The 24737-nt window shown below is 46.2% G+C and overlaps 1 long non-coding RNA gene across 1 annotated transcript; it reads right to left on the bottom strand.

Moving 5' to 3' along the window:
- Positions 1-2371: 2371 nt before the first annotated feature.
- LOC123130519 (uncharacterized) lies at positions 2372-3259 on the bottom strand. The gene is made up of 3 exons (XR_006463860.1): positions 3168-3259; positions 2596-2817; positions 2372-2428 (listed from the first exon to the last, which is right to left on the bottom strand). It is a non-coding gene; the product is annotated as an uncharacterized lncRNA (long non-coding RNA).
- Positions 3260-24737: the final 21478 nt, after the last annotated feature.

The following is a 24737-nucleotide window of genomic DNA, read 5'->3' as shown; positions in this document are numbered from 1 at the left end:
CATGAAGCATACTCGCTGCAAATGGATATATGGCCATAGAGCTCCAATTGCAAAAATCACATCCACATCAAGAGGCACTCTTCATTATCATGGAGAACGAAACAGGCATTTTGGTAAATAAAGAAAGTAGACCACTATATTCCCCACAACCATCAACCATACGATGAGAAAACAAGTACCCAAGATATGTAATACTATTATCAAATGATGTTTTGTTACTTGACGCTCACCATGCACTTCGAACCTACACATGCATAAAACAAAGCAAAGAATGGTACTTGATCTTCATGAATTGGAGGTGGCTTTGCAGGATGAACACCGGACGAAATCCATAAGAATCACTCTATTGGACAAAATCCGCACCAAGCATCCCTCGAATCACAAGCAATACAAAAGATGCATCAAGATCCACAAACGACAAGGAAAATAACGAGACTAGGGTAGTTTTTTTTTACAAAAGGGGAAATAAAGATGCAAGGGCAGTTCATCCCCAAGGATGTGGAGGGCTTGATGCTTATATGAACTCTTCTTCTCCACTTGATATTCCTAGTGGAATATTCTCCTTAAGAGATTCTCCACTAGAAGATGTAGATGCAAAATGAACTAATTTTTGCATCTTCGAGGCCCAAAATCCATTCTTCAACAGATAATCTAGATGCAAACCGAATTTGACGCTTTGTTTCCGGTGGGCGGCGCGGGTTGAGGCACCAGCCCGGCGTGGCTGCTGCTCCGGCTGTGGGCGGCGACAGCGAGGTGGATCTGCCCTCTAGATATGGCGGCCTCCATTCGTTGCGTCGACGTCATGGCAGCTCGACGGGCCAGCTGGTTTTCCAGTGTCGACTCATCTGTAGGCGGTCTGTTTCGACCTTCGATCCCTCTTCCTCATCGTCCGGTCGTTGCCTTCGTCGAAGGGCAGGCCCTCCCCCAGCTGCAATCCATCCCTCCTCTCGCGCTCGGCGGCAGGACGAGGCTCGTCTCGCGCCCGGCAGCAAGACCGACTCCGTCTTGCGTCCGACAGCAGGACCGACCTCGTCTCACGTTCGGTGTCGTTGGACGAGTCGATGGAGGCCAGTTTTGGCCGTTCTATTGGGTCTCGCTGCTGGGGGCCGTCCAGGGGTGCGAAAGGCGTGTCCTTTCCGCTCGTTTCTTTTGTTGGGGTAGCGACGGGTCTCGGGTGAGGTGGTATCAAGGTCCTGGTGGCCGGGGCGGGGGCTCTGGTGGTTCGCTCCACGATGCTTAGTGCTGCTCGGTGGCCATGGCCATGTGGGTGACGGTGAGTGTTGGTCGGGGTGAAAACCTGCTCTGTCCTCGGATGGACCGGCGGCAACGTAGCTCATTTCCTTCTTGAAGGCATTGTCGTGGCTCTCATTGGCTATCGTGTCACTCCATGGAAAACTCTGATCGTCGGGTCGGGCAATGGCGGCACGTTGGTGTCATAACCTTTTTGAAGGCGCCGCCTTGGAGTACATGGTTCGTCATATGCGGCTTCATCTCTTTGTGGTGGCGTGTTCACGATGGAGGACCCCGATTACTCTTGTAGTGCTAGGGGTGGTGTCGCTGCGCTCAGCGCCTATGTATCCTGACTCGGGTGCGTGTGTGTGTGTTGTGGTGGGTGCGTTTGTACTTGGGTTGTGGTTGATCATTGCTTTATAGTATATAAAAAAGTCTTTTCGATAAAATGCATCTATATACATCCAATTCAGAAAAAAAGTTAGAACATCTTATAATAGTGAACAGAGGGAGGGAATGTGAACATTAAATTAAGAAAAAACTACGATTTGTGAATATCAAACCAAAAAGTCAGAAATTTCCAATGTATAGAAAAAAAAATGTTTTGATGGATAGGAGGCCGGATTGTATTTTCTTCATCACGAATACATTTCTTGATATTTTTTTCATGAAACTTCAAACGGGAGTAGATTAGGCACCCAAATTTTATATCCCGAGATTTCAGGTTTTTAAATTTTTCCTGATATTTTTTGAACTTAATATTCATATAGGGGGTGGAGCACTCAGGAGCTCCTGTGTATTTTCCATGGAGGGGGTAAGGGTGATAGGGCACAAAAACAAGGTATAGGTTTTGAATTCTCTAACGTTAATGAAAACCAAATTTTGTTTTAGAATGCTCTGAAACTATGTGAACATCAAAATGGCAAAACACAGTTGGAGCAGCAAGATAAACAAATCAGCAACAATGGTGTCAAGAACAAAGATGAAGAGGTCGTTTGCCATCACATGTGATGCATAAGCAGAAAAAAAAAGGAATGCTAAGAAAATACAGCAGACTGTTTTACATTAGGCCATATACAGATCAAGACAGCAGGATTAGAGTGAGCAGAACTGAACAAGTGCAAGCTACATCACTTAACGCCAGATCTGCTGATCCTACAACATATTTTTGACTAAATCCTATAGACTTCTGCTGATCCTACAATAGCAGAGAGTTAAGCACAATTACACAAATTGTATTTAGAAGTTACTCCCTCCAATCTAAATTAAGTATCGCGGCTTTGAACCAAGGTTAGTTCAACCTTAGTTCAAAACTGTGACATTATTTTGGATCGGAGGGAGTAGTATTCAATCAAGAATATACACCTGTTTATGAATAAAAGAGAGCTCGTGCTCAACTCTATCTCGCAAACAATCCACGAAACTTCGACCTGTATCTTTGGGCTTTGATTGGTAGCCACTTATCTCAGTAATCCACCATGGTATCTTGTTCATCCATGAGTGCCTTGCATTAATAAATTTCTTGAGATCAGCTACAGCTTCACATTTTTCTGAAGCTTGACTTGCAGATCTGAAATCATCTTTTGACTGCACCATATACAAATTTAGTGCAAGGATATTCTCAAAATTTTGTTGCACCGTCAATAATGCATTGTGTTTTAGCATACAAGTATTTAGAAATCGTTATTATCTGCTAATAATAGCGCTTTTATGAACACCATTAATTGTAGGTCACTGAAAACAAGAAGGAAATTGTTCTAAATTATTGCCTGTTGTTGATAAACTTCTCAAAATTGCAATAAAAAGACAATTCAGGAGTCAAATTGACACCAATGGTATACTGCAAACTCTATCTTCTATATTTTGTGGCACATACAAATCCAAGGCAGAGAATGATGAAAAAAGAGTAAAAGTCAATGGTCAATGTTGGAGAGTACCTAACCAATTTATTGCCCTAAAGTTCAGCCAACATGAACGATGTAGCTGTCAAGAAGGGATTAGATCACCACAGTATCTTCTAAGGGCTCTGACTTTCTTCCAATTCCAAAGACCTGCACAGATATGAGATGAATAAACGGCCAGCAAAAGGTGCAATGTCAGTGCCAAACCATGCAACTTAATTTCAAACGCGATACTGCAGTTAGATAGTTTATTTGCATATAAGCTACAATACCTATAGACATCAACAGAACAACAAGTTCAACCAAACAAATACCCTAGATTAACTTGCCTCATTTTCCTAACACAATGATTAGGCATGATTGCAAAATATTTATTTAAATATAAATATTATAAAAGAACAGAAATCTTCGTGCATGTTACATGTTGAGGTGGGTTTTTTTATGCATGGTTGCATGTTGAGGTGAGTCTTTCTTTCATGCATGTTGAATGATGAGGTGACATGCTTGCATGTTGAGAGAAATAGGTAGTGGGGGCTACGTAATTAGATTTAAAAGATTCTAGAGGACCGAAAGGCTGGAACACCAGAAAGTTAATTATAACATCTATACACTTCTACCCTCTAAAACTAATAACTACCTCCCGACCTATTTTTTCCTACAATCTCATTCAGCCACATCATTGACAACCCTGATTAGACGCCACATGTACATCCTCACGATCAGATCCTGTTGTACTGCTTCTATTCCTCTCCCCTTACTTACTGACAAGTTTTTTTGTAGCCAATTCTTTGTATTCATTAGAAAAATAACTAACTTACGTGTTACATGCATAACTAGCACATATTTTATTATGTTTGTCTCTCTTTTATGCACCCATTTTCAGAGGTGTACAACAGATAGCGACTACAATTTTTGCACCAATGTGCAGGGTTCCATCTAGTTGTAACATTGACAACCCTCAGCAATGCTATACTTCTGCACTCAGTCCCCATAATCATTTGTTTGTCTAAGTGGTTAATTTTATGTTTCTGGAATGGAGAATGATGCTTCTATTCTTTTCTTGTAATACCAATGGACAGCGCATGTAACAGGAAAGCTATGTGCTATATCTACACAATATCTGGCCCCACGGTTCTGGAATTCACAGCTACTAATCAAATTTCCTGCAATAAGATGCATGGAACAGCTTCATAATCAACAACCAAGGCTCGGCTTTCACAAAAACAGGATATACTGAAGTACTCCCTCCGTTCCAAATTACTTGTCGTGGTTTTAGTTCAAATTTGTTCAAATTTGAACTAAAACCATGACAAGTAATTTGGAACAAATTTGAACTAAAATCACGACAAATAATTTGGAACGGAGGGAGTACATCTGAAACAGGGGAATTGCGTAGTGGGTAACTTGTTCAGTGCAATCGACTAGCTAACCATTATTTTGTTACACACAAATGTCTCTTAGATGATAACATTAACACATGATAGAAGGTTAGCTTTGAATGTTAGTTTACAAGGAGATGCACCTCTACTTATCTGTTCTTTTTTGTGCTTTTGTTCACTTGCTCAAATCAAGTGTCCTCTTAAGGTACGCTAGGAAAAGAAGCAAATAGTCTTCAAGCTAGAAATAAACTATTTGCTTCTTTTCCTAAAGCTAGCTAGAGAACCAAGTGAACAAGGCCAAAGTGTTTATTTCTAGCTAGAGAACCAAAGTGTTTATTTCCTATATGAAGGCACTAAGTACATAAAGCTAGCTAGAGAACCAATTCACTCTCGTATAAGATGCACAACTGGTATATTACTACACTGCCAAGGCCAAAGGGCAAGGCACGCACGTGCGCCGTATCCCAGAGATTTGAGTACAGTAGTCAGAACAGCAAAATGAATGTGCGCACATATTGATCGGTATAGAATCCGAATTCAGACAGAACTTGTTTCAAGTAAAAAATAGGAAGTGGAAAAGAAGAGGGAGATATACGGGAGATAGTTGGCCTAAGTGTTTGGGCTCACACTAACTCATGCTGGTGGTGCCCCGTCATCCCCTATTTACAGTTGGGTATGAGACAGACCATGTAAAGGTTAAAACAACATTTTTTTTCTCGTCCTACTCAATGGATGGAGAATTGAATAACAGAATTAGGTCAAGAAAGACAATTATCATGCCTGAATCCAAATTTTGCACCCTTATCTGCATATACTCCAGAATAATGGGAATCTCTCTTTCAGCTTAGTCAAAGCTGTATGAACTCAAAAGGCGTCTGCTGGGATTACATTCTAGGGCAGTGTTCGGAAACGCTCCGCTCCTCAACTCAGCTCCCGGAGCGGGCGGAGCTGTAGTTGGAAATCATGGAGTTGCACTTTCCTCGCTCGCGAGATTCCTGGAGTGGGTGGGTTCCCGAACAGGGTCTAGATATGCAAAATAAGGAAGGGGCAGAATGGCAAAAGATAACATTAGAATGTGAAATCCAGGAGTTCCCTCCTTAACTTGAAGGAAGAAAAATATCTATGACCTGTTGGAGGCTGTGAAAATTAAAAAACTAAAGAGAAATGTAACGTCCCAGATGTAACATTCCATAATTCTTCAACTCTTGCCATTTCCGGCTATGTGATATGTTATTTCCTCTGTGGTTGGGTTTTGTCTTCGTTTTTGCATTTTGTTCATGTCATGAATTTCATCTCATGTCATCATGTGCATCTCATTTGCATTCGTATTCGTCTCATGCATCCAGACATTTTCCTCGTTATCCGTTTCGGAATCCGACACTCACACATGCACGCGTTGCACCTCTCAGATCTCGTTTCGTGAGCGGGAGGAAAACATTCTCGGAATGGGCCAAGATTTGTTGAGTGGCCTTGGTACGTCACTGGCAGGCCGCCTGTCAAATTTCGTTCCATTTGGAGGTCGTTTGATGCCCCAACAGTTAACCGGGTAACCGCAAAAACCCCTCTCTCATTGCAGCCCGACACCCCTCCATAACAGCCCACTAGCCCATCTAAACCCCCTCCATACTCTCCGTCATTGGATCATGATAGTGTAGACAAAAACCATACCTCATTTGAATTCTCCTAACTTCCCCTACCTATAAATATGCCTCTTCCCCAAAAATTCTCGATCCAAACCCTAGATCCACCCTCCTCCTCCGCGTCGGACACGTCCGAACGGTGCCGGACGCGTCCACCACCGCGCCCGGACGAATCACGACTCGCCACGTGTCGCCGCCGCCACCGCGCGCCGCCGGCCCGCCGTGGCCCACAGCAGGCCCGCCCGGCCCGTCCACCGTGCGCCGCCTCCCGTCGCCTCGCCCGCGCCTCCGCCGCGAATCGCCTCCCCCGGCCACCATCCGCCATCGACGACCCGCACCGGAGCTCCTCGCTGCTCCACCGCCACCGCATGCCTCGCCGCCCGCCGTCTCCGCCGAGCGCCGCCGCCCGTGCTGCGCCGTCCCCGACGCCCCACCTCGTCGCTAGCGCGCCGTCCTCGTCGCCGATCCGTCGCCGCATCGAAATCCGCACTGGGTCAAACCCTTGATCCGGAGGACTATATTTTTCTCTAAGTCCCGGGATTTTCATATCATGTGCACCTCTTTGACATGTCATATCTCCATGCACATAGCTCCGATTTGCGCATATAATATATCTAAATGTTCGTCTCGTGATGCTCTTCATGTTAGTGTCATTTGCATGCATGTTATTTTCCATATTGATACCCTAATCTTCGTTGAAAAAGTGATATATGATGTTGTCTGCTGGAATTCATCATAACTTGCTGATTTGTCATTCTCATTGCATTTTGTGTGTGCATCCTTTGAGCATCATGTCTACATGTTTTAGGAGCATCTCCATGCCATCTTTACAGTGGTGCAAGCCTTGTATTTTTATGAGCTCTGTGGTGACTAGCACAAGCATGCAAAGTAGGCCACATGATGTTGCTGATTTCAGACACTTAGTATTTTTGCTAAGTCTTTTCCTGTTACATTATGTTGCTATGTTGTCTTGTTGCCACAAATAGATCCATGCATATTTTGATGAAGTTCAGTAAGAGTGTTTTGAATATATGGTTATGATCTATCCATTCATGCCTCTGGTTGTAATTATGGAGTAGTGCAGCTTGTCTTTACTATGCTCTACTTTTGCTAAATATTGTTACTGGCAGATTGTTAACATGAAGTTCATTTTTGCCATGTGTTTTGCTAGTGATACATGCACCCTATGAACTTGCTCTTGCCCTGTTTAGCTTCATAAATGTGTCTTCTTACTGTTGGTTACCTTATGATGCCATGAAATGCTTTGTGGTGAGTGGCATGAGCTTGCAAAGTTTCTACCATGAATCTGTTTCTGTCATGCCATGGTTTTCTACCTGATGTTGTTTATGCCATGTTTAGTATTTTCACCAAGTCTGTAACTTGGTTGTCATTTGCATTTTTGTCATGCTGTTTTAGGCTTGTTCTAGTGAGTTCTAGCAGGAGCTTAGTGTTCATGATTTGTAGAGCTTCACTTGTACTTCACTGCCATGTGCTTTGTTGCTTTGTCGGAGTGTTGTAGCATAATTTCATGATGCATCTTAAGTGCTATGATGTTGTTAAGCGCAATTTTGCATCGTTCTTGTTTTGCTCGCCATTTGCAAACCGTGTATCCGTTTCCGGTGATCCTTATATCGATTTTGACTGAAATCACTCAAGCTTTCCAGTGGCATGCTTGGTTTGCCAAGTTGATGCCTTGATCATCTCTTCCCTTCCGGAGTACCCATATGCATTGCACATCATATCTTGCATTCCATGCCATGTCTTGCATCATGTTGCTTGTGCATTACACCGTGATTGATTGTTGTTCCGTTGTTGTGTTCTTACTTTGGGTAGAGTCAGGAGACGAGTTCGTGAACGAGGAACCTGTTGAATACGTTTACGAGGAGCATGCTTTCGACAACCCTGAGAACTTTGCAGGCAAGATGATCATTACCCTCGATATCACTTCTATCTTTGCTTGCTAGTTGTTCGTTCTATCGCTATGTCGCGCTACCTACCACTTGTTTATCATGCCTCCCATTTTTCCATGTCAAGCCTCTAACCCACCTTCCTAGCAAACCGTTGCATGGCTATGTTACCGCTTTTGCTCAGCCCCTCTTATAGCGTTGCTAGTTGCAGGTGCCTTGCAGTTTGTTCCATGTTGGGAACATGGGTATGTTGGAATATCATAATATCTCTTATTTAAATTAATGCATCTATATACTTGGCAAAGGGTTGAAGGCTTGGCCTTTTCCTCGGTGCTTTGTTCCACTCTTGCCGCCCTAGTTTCCATCATACCGGTGTTATGTTCCTTGATTTTGCATTCCTTACGCGGTTGGGGTTATGGGATCCCCTTGACAGTTCGCTTTGAATAAAACTCCTCCAGTAAGGCCCAACCTTGGTTTTAACATTTGCCTTATAACAACTAAAATTTTGCCTAGGGAGTAATTAACCCGAGGATCATCTTAATTCAACCCCCCCCCGGCCAGTACTCCTTTGAGTGTTGGTCCGAACCGAGTAGACTACGGGGCCACCTCGAGGAAACTTGAGGGTTCATTTTACTCGTAGGATGTCTCATCCGGTGTGCCCTGAGAACGAGATATGTGCAGCTCCTATCGGGATTTGTCGGCACATTCGGGCAGTCTTGCTGGTCTTGTTTTACCAATGTCGGAATGTCTTGCAACCGAGATTCCGAGTCTGATCGGTTGTTCCGGGAGAAGGAATATCCTTTGTTGATCGTGGGAGCTTGTGATTGGCTAAGTTGGGACACCCCTGCAGGGTATAAACTCTCGAGAGCCGTGCCCGTGGTTATGTGGCAGATGGGAATTTGTTAATATCCGGTTGTACCAGAACTTGACACTTGACTTAATTAAAATGCATCAACCGCGTGTGTAACCGTGTGAAGGAAATATGCCCTAGAGGCAATAATAAAGTTGTTATTTATATTTCATTATATCATGATAAATGTTTATTATTCATGCTAGAATTGTATTAACCGGAAACTTAGTACATGTGTGAATACATAGACAAACAGAGTGTCACTAGTATGCCTCTACTTGACTAGCTCGTTGATCAAAGATGGTTAAGTTTCCTAGCCATGGACAAAGAGTTGTCATTTGATAAATGGGATCACATCATTAGAGAATGATGTGGTTGACTTGACCCATCCATTAGCTTAGCACAATGATAGTTTAGTTTGTTTCTATTGCTTTCTCCATAACTTATACATGTTCCTATGACTATGAGATTATGCAACTCCCGAATACCGGAGGAACACTTAGTGTGCTATCAAACGTCACAAGTAACTGGGTAACTATAAAGATGCTCTAAAGGTGTCTCCGATGGTGTTTGTTGAGTTGGCATAGATCGAGATTAGGATTTGTCACTCCGTGTATCGTTGAGGTATCTCTGGGCCCTCTCGGTAATGCACATCATTATAAGCCTTGTAAGCAATGTGACTAATGAGTTAGTTACAGGATGTTGCATTACGGAACGAGAAAAGAGACTTGCTGGTAGCAAGATTGAACTAGGTATGATGATACCGACGATCGAATCTCGGGCAAGTAACATACCAATGACAAAGGGAACAACGTATGTTGTTATGCGGTTTGACCGATAAAGATCTTCATAGAATATGTAGGAACCAATATGAGCATCCAGGTTCCGCTATTGGTTATTCACCAGAGATGAGTCTCGGTCATGTCTACATAGTTCTCGAACCCGTAGGGTCCGCACGCTTAACGTTCGGTGACGATCGGTATTATGAGTTTATGTGTTTTGATGTACCGAAGGTAGTTGGGAGTCCCGGATGTGATCACGGACATGGCGAGGAGTCTCAAAAATGGTCGAGACATAAAGATTGATATATTGGACGGCTATATTCGAACACCGGAAGTGTTCCGGATGATTTCGGAGAAAACCGGAGTGTCGCAGGGTTACCGGACCCCCCCCCAAGGGAACTAGTGGGCCTAGATGGGCCTTAGTGGAGAAAGAGAGGGGCTGCCAGGGCAGGCCGCGCGCCCCTCCCCCTTGAGTCCGAATTGGACTAGGAGGGGGTGGCACCCCCCCTTCCTTTCCCTCTCCCACTCCTTCCTTCCCCCTCCTAGTAGGACTAGGAAAGGAGGAATCCTACTCCTACTAGGAGGACAAATCCTCCCCTCCTTGGCATGCCCTAGGGCCAGCCGGCCTCCCCCCTTGCTCCTTTATATACGGGGGTAGGGGGCACCCTAGAACACACAAGTTGACATTGTTTAGCCGTGTGTGGTGCCCCCCTCCACCATAATCCACCTCGGTCATATCGTCGTGGTGCTTAGGCGAAGCCCTGCGCCGGAAACTTCATCATCACCGTCATCACGCCGTCGTGCTGACGAAGCTCTCCCTCGACACTCAGCTGGATCAAGAGTTCATGGGACGTCACCGAGCCGAACGTGTGCAGATCGCGGAGGTGCCGTACTTTTGGTACTAGGATCGGTCGGATCGTGAAGACGTATGACTACATCAACCGCGTTGTCATAATGCTTCTGCTTACGGTCTACGAGGGTATGTGGACTACACTCTCCCGTCTCGTTGCTATGCATCAACTAGATAGATCTTGCGTGTGCGTAGGAATTTTTTTGAAATTACTGCGTTCCCCAACAGTGGCATCCGGGCCAGGTCTATGCGTAGATGTTATATGCACGATTAGAACACAAAGGAGTTGTGGGCGTGGGTATATACATATTGCTTGCCGTCACTAGTTGATTCTTGATTCAGCGGTATTGTTGGATGAAGCGGCTCAGACCAACATTACGCGTACGCTTACATGAGACTGGTTCGACCGACGTGCTTCGCACACAGGTGGCTAGTGGGTGTCAGTTTCTCCAACTTTAGTTGAATTGGATTCAATGAACAGGGTTCTTTCTGAAGATCAAAAAGCAATCACTGTACCGTGTTGTGGTTTTTGATGCGTAGGTAAGAACGGTTCTTACTCAGCCCATAGCAGCCACGTAAAACTTGCAACAACAAAGTAGAGGACGTCTAACTTGTTTTTGCAGGGCATATTGTGATGTGATATGGTCAAGACATGATGCTAAATTTTATTATATGATATGATCATGTTTTGTAACAGAGTTATCGGCAACTCGCAGGAGCCATATGGTTGTCGCTTTATTGTATGAAATGAAATCGCCATGTAATTGCTTTACTTTATCACTAAGCAGTAGCGATAGTCGTAGAAGAAATAGTTGGCGAGACGACAACGATGCTTCGATGGAGATCAAGGTGTCAAGCCGGTGATGAGGTGATCATGACGGTGTTTTGGAGATGGAGATCAAAGGCACAAGATGATGATGGCCATATCATATCACTTATATTGATTGCATGTGATGTTTATCCTTTATGCATCTTATTTTGCTTAGTTCGGCAGTAGCATTATAAGATGATCTCTCACTAAACTTCAAGGTATAAGTGTTCTCCCTGAGTATGCACCGTTGCTACAGTTTGTCGTGCCGAGACACCACGTGATGATCGGGTGTGATAAGCTCTGCGTTCACATACAACGGGTGCAAGCCAGTTTTGCACACGTAGAATACTTGGGTTAAACTTGACGAGCCTAACATATGCATATTGGCCTCGGAACACTGAGACCGAAAGGTCGAGCGTGAATCATATAGTAGATATGATCAGCATAGTGATGTTCACCACTAAAAACTACTCCATCTCACGTGATGATCAGACATGGTTTAGTTGATATGGATCACGTGATCACTTAGATTATTAGAGGGATGTCTATCTAAGTGGGAGTTCTTAAGTAATTTGATTAATTGAACTTTAATTTATCATGAACTTAGTACCTAATAGTATTTTGCATGTCTATGTTGTTGTAGATAGATGGCCCGTGCTGTTGTTCCGTTGAATTTTAATGCGTTCCTAGAGAAAGCTAAGTTGAAAGATGATGGTAGCAACTACATGGACTGGGTCCGTAACTTGGGGATTATCCTCATTGCTGCACAGAAGAATTACGTCCTGGAAGCACCGCTAGGTGACAAACCCGCTGCAGGAGCAATGCCAGATGTTGTGAACACCTGGCAGAGCAAAGCTGATGACTACTCGATAGTTCAGTGTGCCATACTTTACGGCTTAGAATCGGGACTTCAACGACATTTTGAACTCCATGGAGCATATGATATGTTCCAGGAGTTCAAGTTAACATTTCAAGCAAATGCCCAGATTGAGATATATGAAGTCTCCAATAAGTTCTACAGCTGCAAAATGGAGGAGAATAGTTCTGTCAGTGAACATATACTCAGAATGTCTGGGTACCACAACCACTTGAATCAATTTGTAGTTAATCTTCCTGATGATAGTGTCATTGACAAAGTTCTTCAATCACTGCAACCAAGCTACAAGAGCTTTGTGATGAACTATAATATGCAAGGGATGGATAAGACGATTCTCGAGATCTTCGCAATGCTAAAGGCTGCGGAGGTAGAAATCAAGAAGGAGCATCAATTGTTGATGGTCAACAAGACCACCAGTTTCAAGAAAAAGGGTAAAGGGAAGAAGGGCAACTTCAAGAAGAACGGCAAGCAAGTTGCTGCTCAAGTGAAGAAGCCCAAGTCTGGACCTAAGTCTGAGACTAAGTGCTTCTACTTCAAAGGGACTGGTCACTATAAGCGGAACTGCCCCAAGTATTTGACGAAGAAGAAGGATGGCAAAGTGAAAGGTATATTTGATATACATGTTATTGATGTGTACCTTACTAATGCTCGCAGTAGCTCCTGGGTATTTGATACTGGTCCTGTTGCTAATATTTGCAACTCGAAACAGGGGCTACGGATTAAGCGAAGATTGGCTAAGGACGAGGTGACGATGCGTGTGGGAAATGGTTCCAAAGTCGATGTGATCGCCGTCGGCACGCTACCTCTACATCTACCTTTGGGATTAGTTTTAGACCTAAATAATTGTTATTTGGTGCCAGCGTTGAGCATGAACATTATATCTAGATCTTGTTTGACGCGAGACGGCTATTCATTTAAATCAGAGAATAATGGTTGTTCTATTTATATGAATAATATCTTTTATGGTCATGCATCCTTGATGAGTGGACTGTTTTTACTAAATCTTGATAGTAGTGATACACATGTTCATAGTATTGAAGCCAAAAGATATAAGTTTAATAATGATAGTGCAACTTATTTGTGGCACTATCGTTTAGGTCATATTGGTGTAAAGCGCATGAAGAAACTCCATGTTGATGGACTTTTGGAATCACTTGATTATGAATCACTTGATGCTTGCGAACCATGCCTCATGGGCAAGATGACTAAGACTCCGTTCTCCGGAACAATGGAGCAAGCAACAGACTTGCTGGAAATAATACATACTAATGTATGCGGTCCGATGAGTGTTGATGCTCACGGCGGGTATCGTTATTTTCTTAGCTTCACAGATGATTTGAGAAGATATGGGTATATCTCCTTGATGAAAAATAAGTCTAAAACATTTGAAAAGTTCAAAGAATTTGAGAGTGAAGTGGAAAACTTTCTTAACAAGAAAATTAAGTTTCTAGATCTGATCGTGGAGGTCAATATTTGAGTTATGAGTTTGGTCTTCATTTGAAACAATGCGAAATAGTTTCGCAACTCACGCCACCTGGAACACCACAACGTATATGGTGTGTTCGAACGTCGTAAGCGCACTTTATTAGATATGGTGCGATCTATGATGTCTCTCACTGATTTACCTCCATTGTTTTGGGGTTATGCTTTAGAGACGGCTGCATTCACGTTAAATAGGGCACCATCAAAATCCATTGAGACGACACCTTATGAACTATGGTTTGGCAAGAAACCCAAATTGTCGTTTCTTAAAGTTTGGGGATGCGATGCGTTTGTGAAAAAGCTTCAACCTGATAAGCTCGAATCCAAATCGGAGAAATGTGTGTTCATAGGATACCCAAAGTAAACTGTTGGGTACACCTTCTATCATAGATCCGAAGGCAAGATATTCGTTTCTAAGAATGGATCCTTCCTAGAGAAGGAGTTTCTCTCGAAAGAAGTGAGTGGGAGGAAAGTAGAACTTGACGAGGTAATTGTACCTACTCCCTTATTGGAAAGTAGTTCATCACAGAAATCAGTTCCAGTGATTCCTACAGCAGTAAGTGAGGAAACTAATGATGATGATCATGAAACTTCTAATCAAGTTACTACCGAACCTCGTAGGTCAACCAGAGTAAGATCCGCACCAGAGTGGTACGGTAATCCTGTTCTGGAGGTCATGTTACTTGACCATGACGAACCTACGAACTATGAGGAAGCGATGATGAGCCCAGATTCCGCAAAATGGCTTGGGGCCATGAAATCTGAGATGGGATCCATGTATGAGAACAAAGTATGGACTTTGGTTGACTTGCCCGATGATCGGCAGGCCATAGAGAATAAATGGATCTTCAAGAAGAAGACTGACGCTAACGGTAATGTTACTGTCTACAAAGCTCGACTTGTTGCAAAAGGTTTTTGACAAGTTCAAGGAGTTGACTACGATGAGACCTTCTCACCCGTAGCGATGCTTAAGTCCGTCCGAATCATGTTACCAATTTCCACATTTTATGAATATGAAATTTGGCAAATGGATGTCAAAACTGCATTTCTTAATGGATATGTTAAAGAAGAGTTGTATATGATGCAACCAGAAGGTTTTGTCGATCCAAAAGGTGCTAGCAAAGTGTGCAAACTCCAGCGATCCATTTATGGACTGGTGCAAGCCTCTCGGAGTTGGAGTATACGCTTTGATAGTGTGATCAAAGCATATGGTTTTATACAGACTTTTGGAGAAGCCTGTATTTACAAGAAAGTGAGTGGAGGCTCTGTAGCATTTCTGATATTATATGTGGATGGCATATTGTTGATCGAAAATGATACTGAATTTCTAAATAGCATAAAAGGATACTTGAATAAGAATTTTTCAATGAAAGACCTCGGTGAAGCTGCTTATATATTGGGCATCAAGATCTATAGAGATAGATCAAGACGCTTAATTGGACTTTCACAAAGCACATACCTTGATAAAGTTTTGAAGAAGTTCAAAATGGATCAAGCAAAGAAAGGGTTCTTGCCTGTGTTACAAGGTGTGAAGTTGAGTCAGACTCAATGCCCGACCACTGCAGAAGATAGAGAGAAAATGAAAGTCATTCCCTATGCTTCAGCCATAGGTTCTATCATGTATGCAATGTTGTGTACCAGACCTGATGTGTGCCTTGCTATTAGTTTAGCAGGGAGGTACCAAATTAATCCAGGAGTGGATCACTGGACAGCGGTCAAGAACATCCTGAAATACCTGAAAAGGACTAAGGATATGTTTCTCGTTTATGGAGGTGACAAAGAGCTCGTCATAAACGGTTATGTCAATGCAAGCTTTGACACTGGTCCGGATGACTCTAAGTCACAAATCGGATACATATTTTTATTGAATGGTGGAGCTGTTAGTTGGTGCAGTTCCAAGTAGAGCGTCGTGGCGGGATCTACGTGTGAAGTGGAGTACATAGCTGCTTCGGAAGCAGCAAATGAAGGAGTATGGATGAAGGAGTTCATATCCGATCTAGGTGTCATACCTAGTGCATCGGGTCCAATGAAAATCTTTTGTGACAATACTGGTGCAATTGCCTTAGCAAAGGAATCCAGATTTCACAAGAGAACCAAGCACATCAAGAGACGCTTTAATTCCATCCGCGATCAAGTCAAGGAGGGAGACATAGATATTTGCAAGATACATACGGATCTGAATGTTGCAGACCCGTTGACTAAGCCTCTCTCACAAGCAAAACATGATCAGCACCAAGACTCCATGGGTGTTAGAATCATCACAATGTAATCTAGATTATTGACTCTAGTGCAAGTGGGAGGCTAAAGGAAATATGCCCTAGAGGCAATAATAAAGTTGTTATTTATATTTACTTATATCATGATAAATGTTTATTATTCATGCTAGAATTGTATTAACCGGAAACTTAGTACATGCGTGAATACATAGACAAACGGAGTGTCACTAGTATGCCTCTACTTGACTAGCTCGTTGATCAAAGATGGTTAAGTTTCCTAGCCATGGATAAAGAGTTGTCAGTTGATAAACGTGATCACATCATTAGAGAATGATGTGATTGACTTGACCCATCCATTATCTTAGCACAATGATCGTTTAGTTTGTTGCTATTGCTTTGTCCATAACTTATACATGTTCCTATGACTATGAGATTATGCGACTCCCGAATACCGGAGGAACACTTATTGTGCTATCAAACGTCACAACATAACCAGGTGACTATAAATATGCTCTACAGGTGTCTCCGATGGTGTTTGTTGAGTTGACATAGATCACTCCGTGTATCGGAGAGGTATCTCTGGGCCCTCTCGGTAATGCACATCACTATAAGCCTTGCAAGCAATGTGACTAATGAGTTAGTTACGGGATGTTGCATTACGGAACGAGTAAAGAGACTTGCCGGTAATGAGATTGAACTAGGTATGATGATACCGACGATCGAATCTCGGGCAAGTAGCATATCGATGACAAAGGGATATGTTGGAATGCGGTTTGACCGATAAAGATCTTCATAGAATACGTTGGAACCAATATAAGCATCCAGGTTCCGCTATTGGTTATTGACCAGAGATGAGTCTCGATTATGTCTACATAGTTCTCGAACCCATAGGGTCCGCATGCTTAACGTTCGGTGACGATCGGTATTATGAGTTTATGTGTTTTGATGTACCGACGGTAGTTCGGAGTCTCGAATGTGATCATGTACATGACAAGGAGTCTCAAAATGGTCGAGACATAAAGATTGATATATTGGACGGCTATATTCGGACACTGGAAGTGTTCCAGGTGATTTCGGAGAAAACCGGAGTGTCGGAGGGTTACCAGAACCCCCCGGGGAACTAGTAGGCCTAGATGGGCCTTAGTGGAGAAAGAGAGGGGCTGCCAGGGCAGGCCGTGCGCCCCCTCCCCCTTGAGTCCGAATTGGACTAGGAGGGGGTGGCGCGCCCCTTTCCTTTCCCTCTCCCACTCCTTCCTTCCCCCTCCTAGTAGGACTAGGAAAGGAGGAATCCTACTCCTACTAGGAGGAGGATTCCTCCCCTCCTTGGCGCGCCCTAGGGCCGGCCGTCCTCCCCCTTGCTCCTTTATATACGGGGGCAGGGGACACCCTAGAACACACAAGTTGACATTGTTTAGCCGTGTGTGGTGCCCCCCTCCACCATAATCCACCTCGGTCATATCGTCGTAGTGCTTAGGCGAAGCCCTACGCCGGTAACTTCATCATCACCATCATCACGCCATCGTGCTGACGAAGCTCTCCCTCGACACTTAGCTAGATCAAGAGTTCGTGGGACGTCACCAAGCCGAACGTGTGCAGATCGTGGAGGTGCCGTACATACTAGGATTGATCGGATCGTGAAGACGTACAACTACATCAACCACGTTGTCATAATGCTTCCGCTTATGGTTTACGAGGGTACGTGGACTACACTCCCCCCTCTCGTTGCTATGCAACACCTAGATAGATCTTGTGTGTGCGTAGGAATTTTTTTGAAATTACCACGTTCCCCAACACCGTGATGGTCTCTTTTCGGCGGAGTCCGGGAAATGAACACGGTTGGGTTATGTATGAACGTAAGTAGATCAGGATCATTTCTTGATCGCTTCTAGCTTACGACCGTTGCGTAGTTTCTCATCTTACTCTTTTACTCGTATGTTAGCCACCATATTTTCTTAGCGCTTGCTGCAACTCCATCTCATAACCACATCCTACCCATAAGTTTAAATAGTCTTGATCTCATGGATTTTAAAGTTGCTGAGTCCTCGTGACTCACAGATACTACCAAAACAGTTGCAGGTGCCGATGATACCAGTGCCGGTGATGCCACTGAACTCAAGTGGGAGTTCGACGAGGGCCTTGGTCGTTACTACGTGTCTTTTCTGAATGATCAGTAGTGGTGCCCAGTTGAGACAATCGGGATTTAACATTTGGGGTTGTCTTATTTTCATTTGGTTTCGTCTGTAGTCGGACTATGTGTGTACTCTGAATGTTGTATGATTTATTTGATCATTGTGTGACGTGGCGATTGTAAGCCAACTATTTATCATTGTTCTTGTACATGGGATTGTGTGAAGATGACCCTTCTTGCGACAAAACCAAAATGCGGTTATGCCTCTAAGTCGTGCCTTGACATATGGGAGATATAGCCGCATCTTGGGTGTTATAACAAATTATCTAGCTTTTTCTTCAAGGAGCTTATTAATTTGAGCTAGCTCATTCGGCTTCAACGGTGATAAAAAGGGCAGCCCGGTGCACGTAGCTCCCACTTGTGCAGGGTCCGGGGATGGGTCTGGCTACTTTGGGTCTTCACTCTTCAGTACACAGCTTTTCCTTACATTTCTGCAAGAGGTTGTTTCCAAGCAACAACTATACCAATGTGCCAAGGCTCCCCTTCTCAGCTTCAGCGATGATAAGTGTCCTTTTGACAAGTGCCCTTAAAAGATTTGTGGGGAAGGAACTTCGCAATGTGGTTTCTTTTGCTCCCGAAAAAGAAGTCATTGGGACTTACTATTCAGCATTGATAACATAGCTATCCGTATTTCAGCTACACATTGCCATATTAGTGACTAGTTCCACATCATTGCTATCTTGTAAAAATGTTATCAGGACAAAAATTACAAAATTAGCACAAGACATTTCAGAAATGCTAAAAATCTGATGTCAACTTTTTACGCATGGCAAATTGAATGTTTTTTATGGCAAATTACGTGTCACGAGCATGGAAATCTTGGCACAAAAAATTGAACATGCCAGGGTTGGCCATGTTTGCTTAAGGGAATTGACAGGCTTGCGACACGTAATTTTTCATAAAAAACGTTCAATTTGTCATGTTAGAAAATCTGACATCAGATTTGTAGCGGGGTAGACATTTTTGGGGTTGTCATGGAATGTCTCACAAGGCAATAGAGGTAGTCCATTTTCTTGGTGAACTGAAAACTGCAGGGCAAGCCCCAACAGTAAATTGTAGTATTCAATATCGGTAGTCCATGGATCAAAATAGTTGCCATATTTCTAATTTCAACTAGGAGGAACCACTATCATATCTTGGCAGTGTAAGTGTTGCAGCAAAAAAAGGATATTCATGAATACAAAGGATACTAACCTGTTCCAGGGGTCGTCTGGCAATGTTATAGCAGGGGTGCTCATGGTATCGTGTCTCCGTCCAAAACTGGAGAAACACACAATACAAATACTAAATAAATAAAGAGATAATGACACGAATGTTTTTTAATAATGCACTTCACAATGCTTTTCCACTTTCCACCACTCATCTTATGCGAGTTGAAACATCGGTATAGTTGTAGATGTATAGAAGTCAATACCGCTTCACAGCGTTCAATCCACCGGTCACATGCTCGACCAACAACCTAATGGAAATACACAATAAGTTATATACTATTCACTCAAATATATACACTACTTTATTGAATCGTGAAACACGAAATATCTTACGCATCTGAAAGCATCTGGCTGAGATCTATCCTTCAACGACAAGATTGACCGATAATCCTGACATCAGTTGCAAGTAGAATTTAGGATGAATAACCTAAAATGTGCCCCTCTGTCATGGAAGCCCCTGGTGCCGACTCTGTCGACCGCCGGGCGACCCTCTCCGGCGAGCGTGTGTCCTCTGGTGACCGTTGGCTCAGCTCAGAGAGCGAGTCCTCGATGCGCTCATACAGGGACGTTGCCCTCACCCCGCCGGCCATTGTTGCGTCGCCGGCAGCTAGGGCCCCTGGCCGCACCTCGCCGGCTACCCGCGTGCCCGCCAGGCAATGCCTGGGCCCCCGCTCGGAAGTCCACCGTGTCTCTGGGGAGCTGTGCTCGACGCTGATGGGTTCTAGCAACTGCGGCGCAGGAACCGCCACTGTCGCCCGAGCCAGGACACCATGCCGCCGCAACCCGTCACCGGAGGAGATTGCCAAGTTGTGCTTTCGCTGCCTCGACCACTACCATCGGGTGCGTGACCGCACCAATGACATCCAATGCAGGCACCGCCTCGCCTCGGGCCATGAGTCCCGCGACTGCGACTACCGGCGCAACGGCAGCGCGCGGCCTCACCGTGACACCCCTGGAAGAGATAGCCCGCCCCCGGCCCCCCCTGCGCGTCGTCGCGCCGACACCCCACCGGTGTGCTCCCCCCGCTGGCCCCTCCTCCCCTGCTGCGCTCTGACTTGTCCGTGCGGGTCATCATGGTGCAGTCCATGGAGATGAAGGAGGCTGAGCGGGTCCTTGGTCGCGCTATGGTGGCCTCCATCTCCGGCAACAGGCCGAAGGTGGCCACGGCCGAGGTGGCCGAGCTGCTCTACCGCTCCCTCGAGCTCTCCGCAGGCGACCTCACCGTCCACGAGCACCACCCCAAGGACTTCCTCATCCTCTTCTCCTCCCTGGACACCATGCATCGTCTCAATGCCGAGCACTTCATCAGCTCGCCACGTTTCGCGTTGTCGCTGCGGCCATGGTGCAAGCTTGCACATGCTGGCACCGTCGGGTTCGAACACCACGTCGAAATCGAGCTCCGCGGCATCCCTGCCCAAGCCTGGCATCTCTTCACCGTCGAGCACATCCTCGAGGAGAGTTGCTGGATCGAGAGGCTGCATCCTCGCACACGCTCTCATGAGGACCCGGCCGTCTTCCGCCTGTCCGACCGCATGCATGACCCCGCCGACATCCGCCGCCGCCATTCTGGAGACCGTCGAACTGCTACCGGCTCGTGTACCCTCGGAGATGCCGGAGGTCAGGACGCTCACGTACCCCATCTCCATCGCGCTCGCATGTGATTCCCCGCTCAGGGTGCCCCCTCCCGGTGTCCAGGCCAATGACGACCTCGACCGAGGTGGCGCCGGCAATGGGCATGGCCAAGGCCAGGGCCCCGGACCTGGATGGGCACGACGCCACGACCGGAAGCGCAGGCTTACTGACGCAACTCCGGGCGGCCGGGCCGACGGCATGGTCATGGATGTGTTTGCCTGGCACGCCTGCGGCCGCTCGAGGCGGGCCGACAGGACGAACACAGCGACCTCCTGGCCCAGGCCGACGACGACGGCGGCGGTGCCGCCAGCCCGTCCATCGAGGGAAGGCATGCTGTCATGGCCAGGTCAGCAAGGCCCCGCTCGTTATCGTCACTGGGCTAAAAGAGGAAAAGGAGGAAAAAGAAGGGGCCCGCGGCAGAAGGCTTTGGCCGCAGGCCCGACGCGAGCGGCTGTCGCACCCGCTGACGGCCTGAGGACGATTGCGCAGAGGCCAGCTGGCGAGCTCCCTCTAGTCATTGGCGTTCCGGAAGGCCCTGGAATTTCAAACACCGGCTCCTCCACCATCTTGAGGACGATCCTGCCAGACCCACCCCTGTCGCGGCTGATCCAACGCCATGTCGGGACCTTTCCCTTTTGAGCCAGGTCCCAGACTCGCAGCCTGTGGTGCCAGAGGCTTCAGGACTGGCAGGATCGAGTGCCGCCTTGTTGGGGCAAAGTGGCATATCGCCCACTCCTGTCGCCCTGGCGGGCCCAGGAATCTCTGCTGACCGGTCATCGCAGCCCCATGATCCCACAACAGCGGTTTCGGCGGGAGGAGGCACACTCGTTACCCCCCCCCCCCGCCCGCTAACACGCCTGCGCCCTCTTCTGAAGTTGGGGTCCCCCCTCATCCCATGGCTACTGATGGACCAAATGTAGTTGGACCACCCACTGCTGAGCCCACACCTCCAGCACCGCTGCCCCTTGTGGCTGCTCCCGGAACCCCCGTCACTGGATCTCCGGAGGCCAAGGCCCAAAGCCCAATTTCCATACTGCAACAGCCTTGGGGTCACTTTACGCCCGCGCCCAATGGTAATCACCGCTCGCCTGCCCCTAGACCCCGTTCTCCAGCATCTGGACGGTTTGCCTCGCCGCCAATCACGATGTGGCGATCGCGCAGCCGTGCAACCACGCAGCAGGCATGTACACTCAGCGAGTTTCTGGCCGCGGCCACGAAGCACATCAGCACGTCGTTGCCGACACCCGGGAAGCGGCCACGTCGCCCCCTCAACTTTGCCCCACGGTGAGGCCATTCCGCGGCTGCCGCCACGCCTGCGGCGCCGCCTCCGACAGTAGAACGGAGGGCCCATGTGTAGATCCTGCGCACCCTAGGGATTGTAGGCACCAACCAGAAGATCACAACCATTGAGATGAAAGCCTACGACGACATGTTCACGGCGCTGGTCCCACTATCTGTGCTCAAGGCCATCGCTGCCCTAGTCGATCGGGAGATCCCAGCATGCTTCACCTCTTCCACGCGTGAGGCCGTCGCTTGCGAGAGCTAGGTCCACCGGTCCACTCATCGTCGACCCCTTGTTCATGGATCACGGACTAAATATCGCAGTTTGGAATGTTCGCGACCTTAACTCGCGCGCTCGGCGTAGTGCCATCCGTTCTCTGTTGGGCACTACCGGCGCCTCCATTGTATGCTTACAAGAAACTAAGATGACTTTGATCTACTCGCGCATTGTGCTAGACATCCTCAGCTCCGAGTTCGACGACTACACTTACCTCCCGGCCGATGGCAAATGGGGCGACATCCTCCTCGCCTGAAAGAGAAGAGTTGTCACGATCTCTGATCCCCTGCTCACCCAGAACGCGCTCATGGCCAAGGTGTCCGCGGCCTCCGGGACGCGTGGTGGCCGACAACGGTCTACGGACCCCAGGATGACGCAGACAAAATCCTATTCCTCCAGGAACTATGTGATATACGTGCGGCCTGCCCCGGCCCATGGATGATATGTGGAGATTTCAATCTCATATACCGCGCTGAGGACAAAAACATGGGTGGCCTGCATCGGCGAATGATGGGAAGATTTCACTGCTCCATCAGCGACCTTGCCTTGAAGGAGATATAGCCCAACGGGCGTTGCTTCACGTGGTCGAATTAGCAATCGCCGCCCACGCTGGTGCACCCTAACCGCGTTCTTTGCACCTCTGATTGGGAAGATGCGCATAGCGAATGTCACCTCCGATGCCTTGCTTCGGTCATGTTAGACCACTGCCCGTTGCTGTTGGATTGATCTCCCATGCCGACGGTGAAGGAAATATGCCCTAGAGGCAATAATAAAGTTATTATTTATTTCCTTATTTCATGATAAATGTTTATTATTCATGCTAGAATTGTAATAGCCGGAAACATAATACATGTGTGAATACATAGACAAACACAGTGTCACTAGTATGTCTCTACTTGACTAGCTCATTGATCAAAGATGGTTAAGTTTCCTAACCATAGATATGAGTTGTTATTTGATCAATGGGATCACATCATTAGGAGAATGATGTGATTGACTTGACCCATTCCGTTAGCTTAGCACTTGATTGTTTGTTTACTGCTATTGCTTTCTTCATGACTTATACATGTTCTTATGACTATGAGATTATGCAACTCCCGAATACCGGAGGAACACTTTGTGTGCTACCAAACATCACAACGTAATTGGGTGATTATAAAGGTGCTCTACAGGTGTCTCTGATGGTACTTGTTGAGTTGGCATAGATCAAGATTAGGATTTATCACTCCGATTGTTGGAGAGGTATCTTTGGGCCCTCTCGGTAATACACATCACTATAAGCCTTGCAAGCATGATAACTAATGAGTTAGTTACGGGATGATGTATTACGGAATGAGTAAAGAGACTTACCAGTAATGAGACTAAACTAGGTATTGGATACCGACGATCGAATCTCGGGCAAGTAACATACCGATGACAAAGAGAACAACGTATAGTGTTATGCGGTTTGACCGATAAAGATCTTCGTAGAATATGTAGGAACCAATATGAGAATCCAGGTTCCGCTATTGGTTATTGACCAAAGACATGTCGCGGTCATGTCTACATAGTTCTCGAACCCGTAGGGTCCGCACGCTTAAAGTTCTGTGACGATCGATTTTAGTTTATATGTTTTGATGTACCGAAGGTAGTTTGGAGTCCCGGATTTGATCACGGACATGACGAGGAGTCTTGAAATGGTCGAGACATAAAGATTGATATATTGGAAGCCTACATTTGGACATCGGAATAGTTCCGGGTGAAATTGGGATTTTACCGGAGTACCGGAGGGGTTACCGGAACCCCCCGGGGACTAATGGGCCTTGTTGGGCCATAAGGGAAAGAGAGAGGGGTCGGCCTAGGGCAGGCAGCATGCCCCCTTCCCCCTGTCCGAAATGGACTAGGAGAAGGGGGGGCGCCCCCCTTTCATTCTCTTTTTCTCCCTGCCTTTCCCCCTCCTAGTAGGAGTAGGAAAGGGAGGAATCCTACTCCTACTAGGAGGAGGATTCCTCCTCCTAGGCGCGCCAACAAGGGCCGGCCGGCCTCCCCCTTGCTCATTTATATACAGGGGCAGGGGGCACCTCTAGACACCCAAGTTGATCACAAAGATCTCTCCCAGCCGTGTGCGGTGCCCCCCTCCACCATAATCCACCTCGGTCATACTGTAGCGGTGTTTAGGCGAAGCCCTGCTGCGGTAGCTTCATCAACATCGTCACCACGCCGTCGTGCTGACAAAACTCTTCC

This window comes from Triticum aestivum, chromosome 6A (assembly GCF_018294505.1).
Source record: "Triticum aestivum cultivar Chinese Spring chromosome 6A, IWGSC CS RefSeq v2.1, whole genome shotgun sequence".
NCBI lineage: Eukaryota > Viridiplantae > Streptophyta > Magnoliopsida > Poales > Poaceae > Triticum > Triticum aestivum.
The sequence above is the reverse complement of the archived record's forward strand: the minus strand, read 5'-3'. Positions and strand labels throughout refer to the sequence as shown.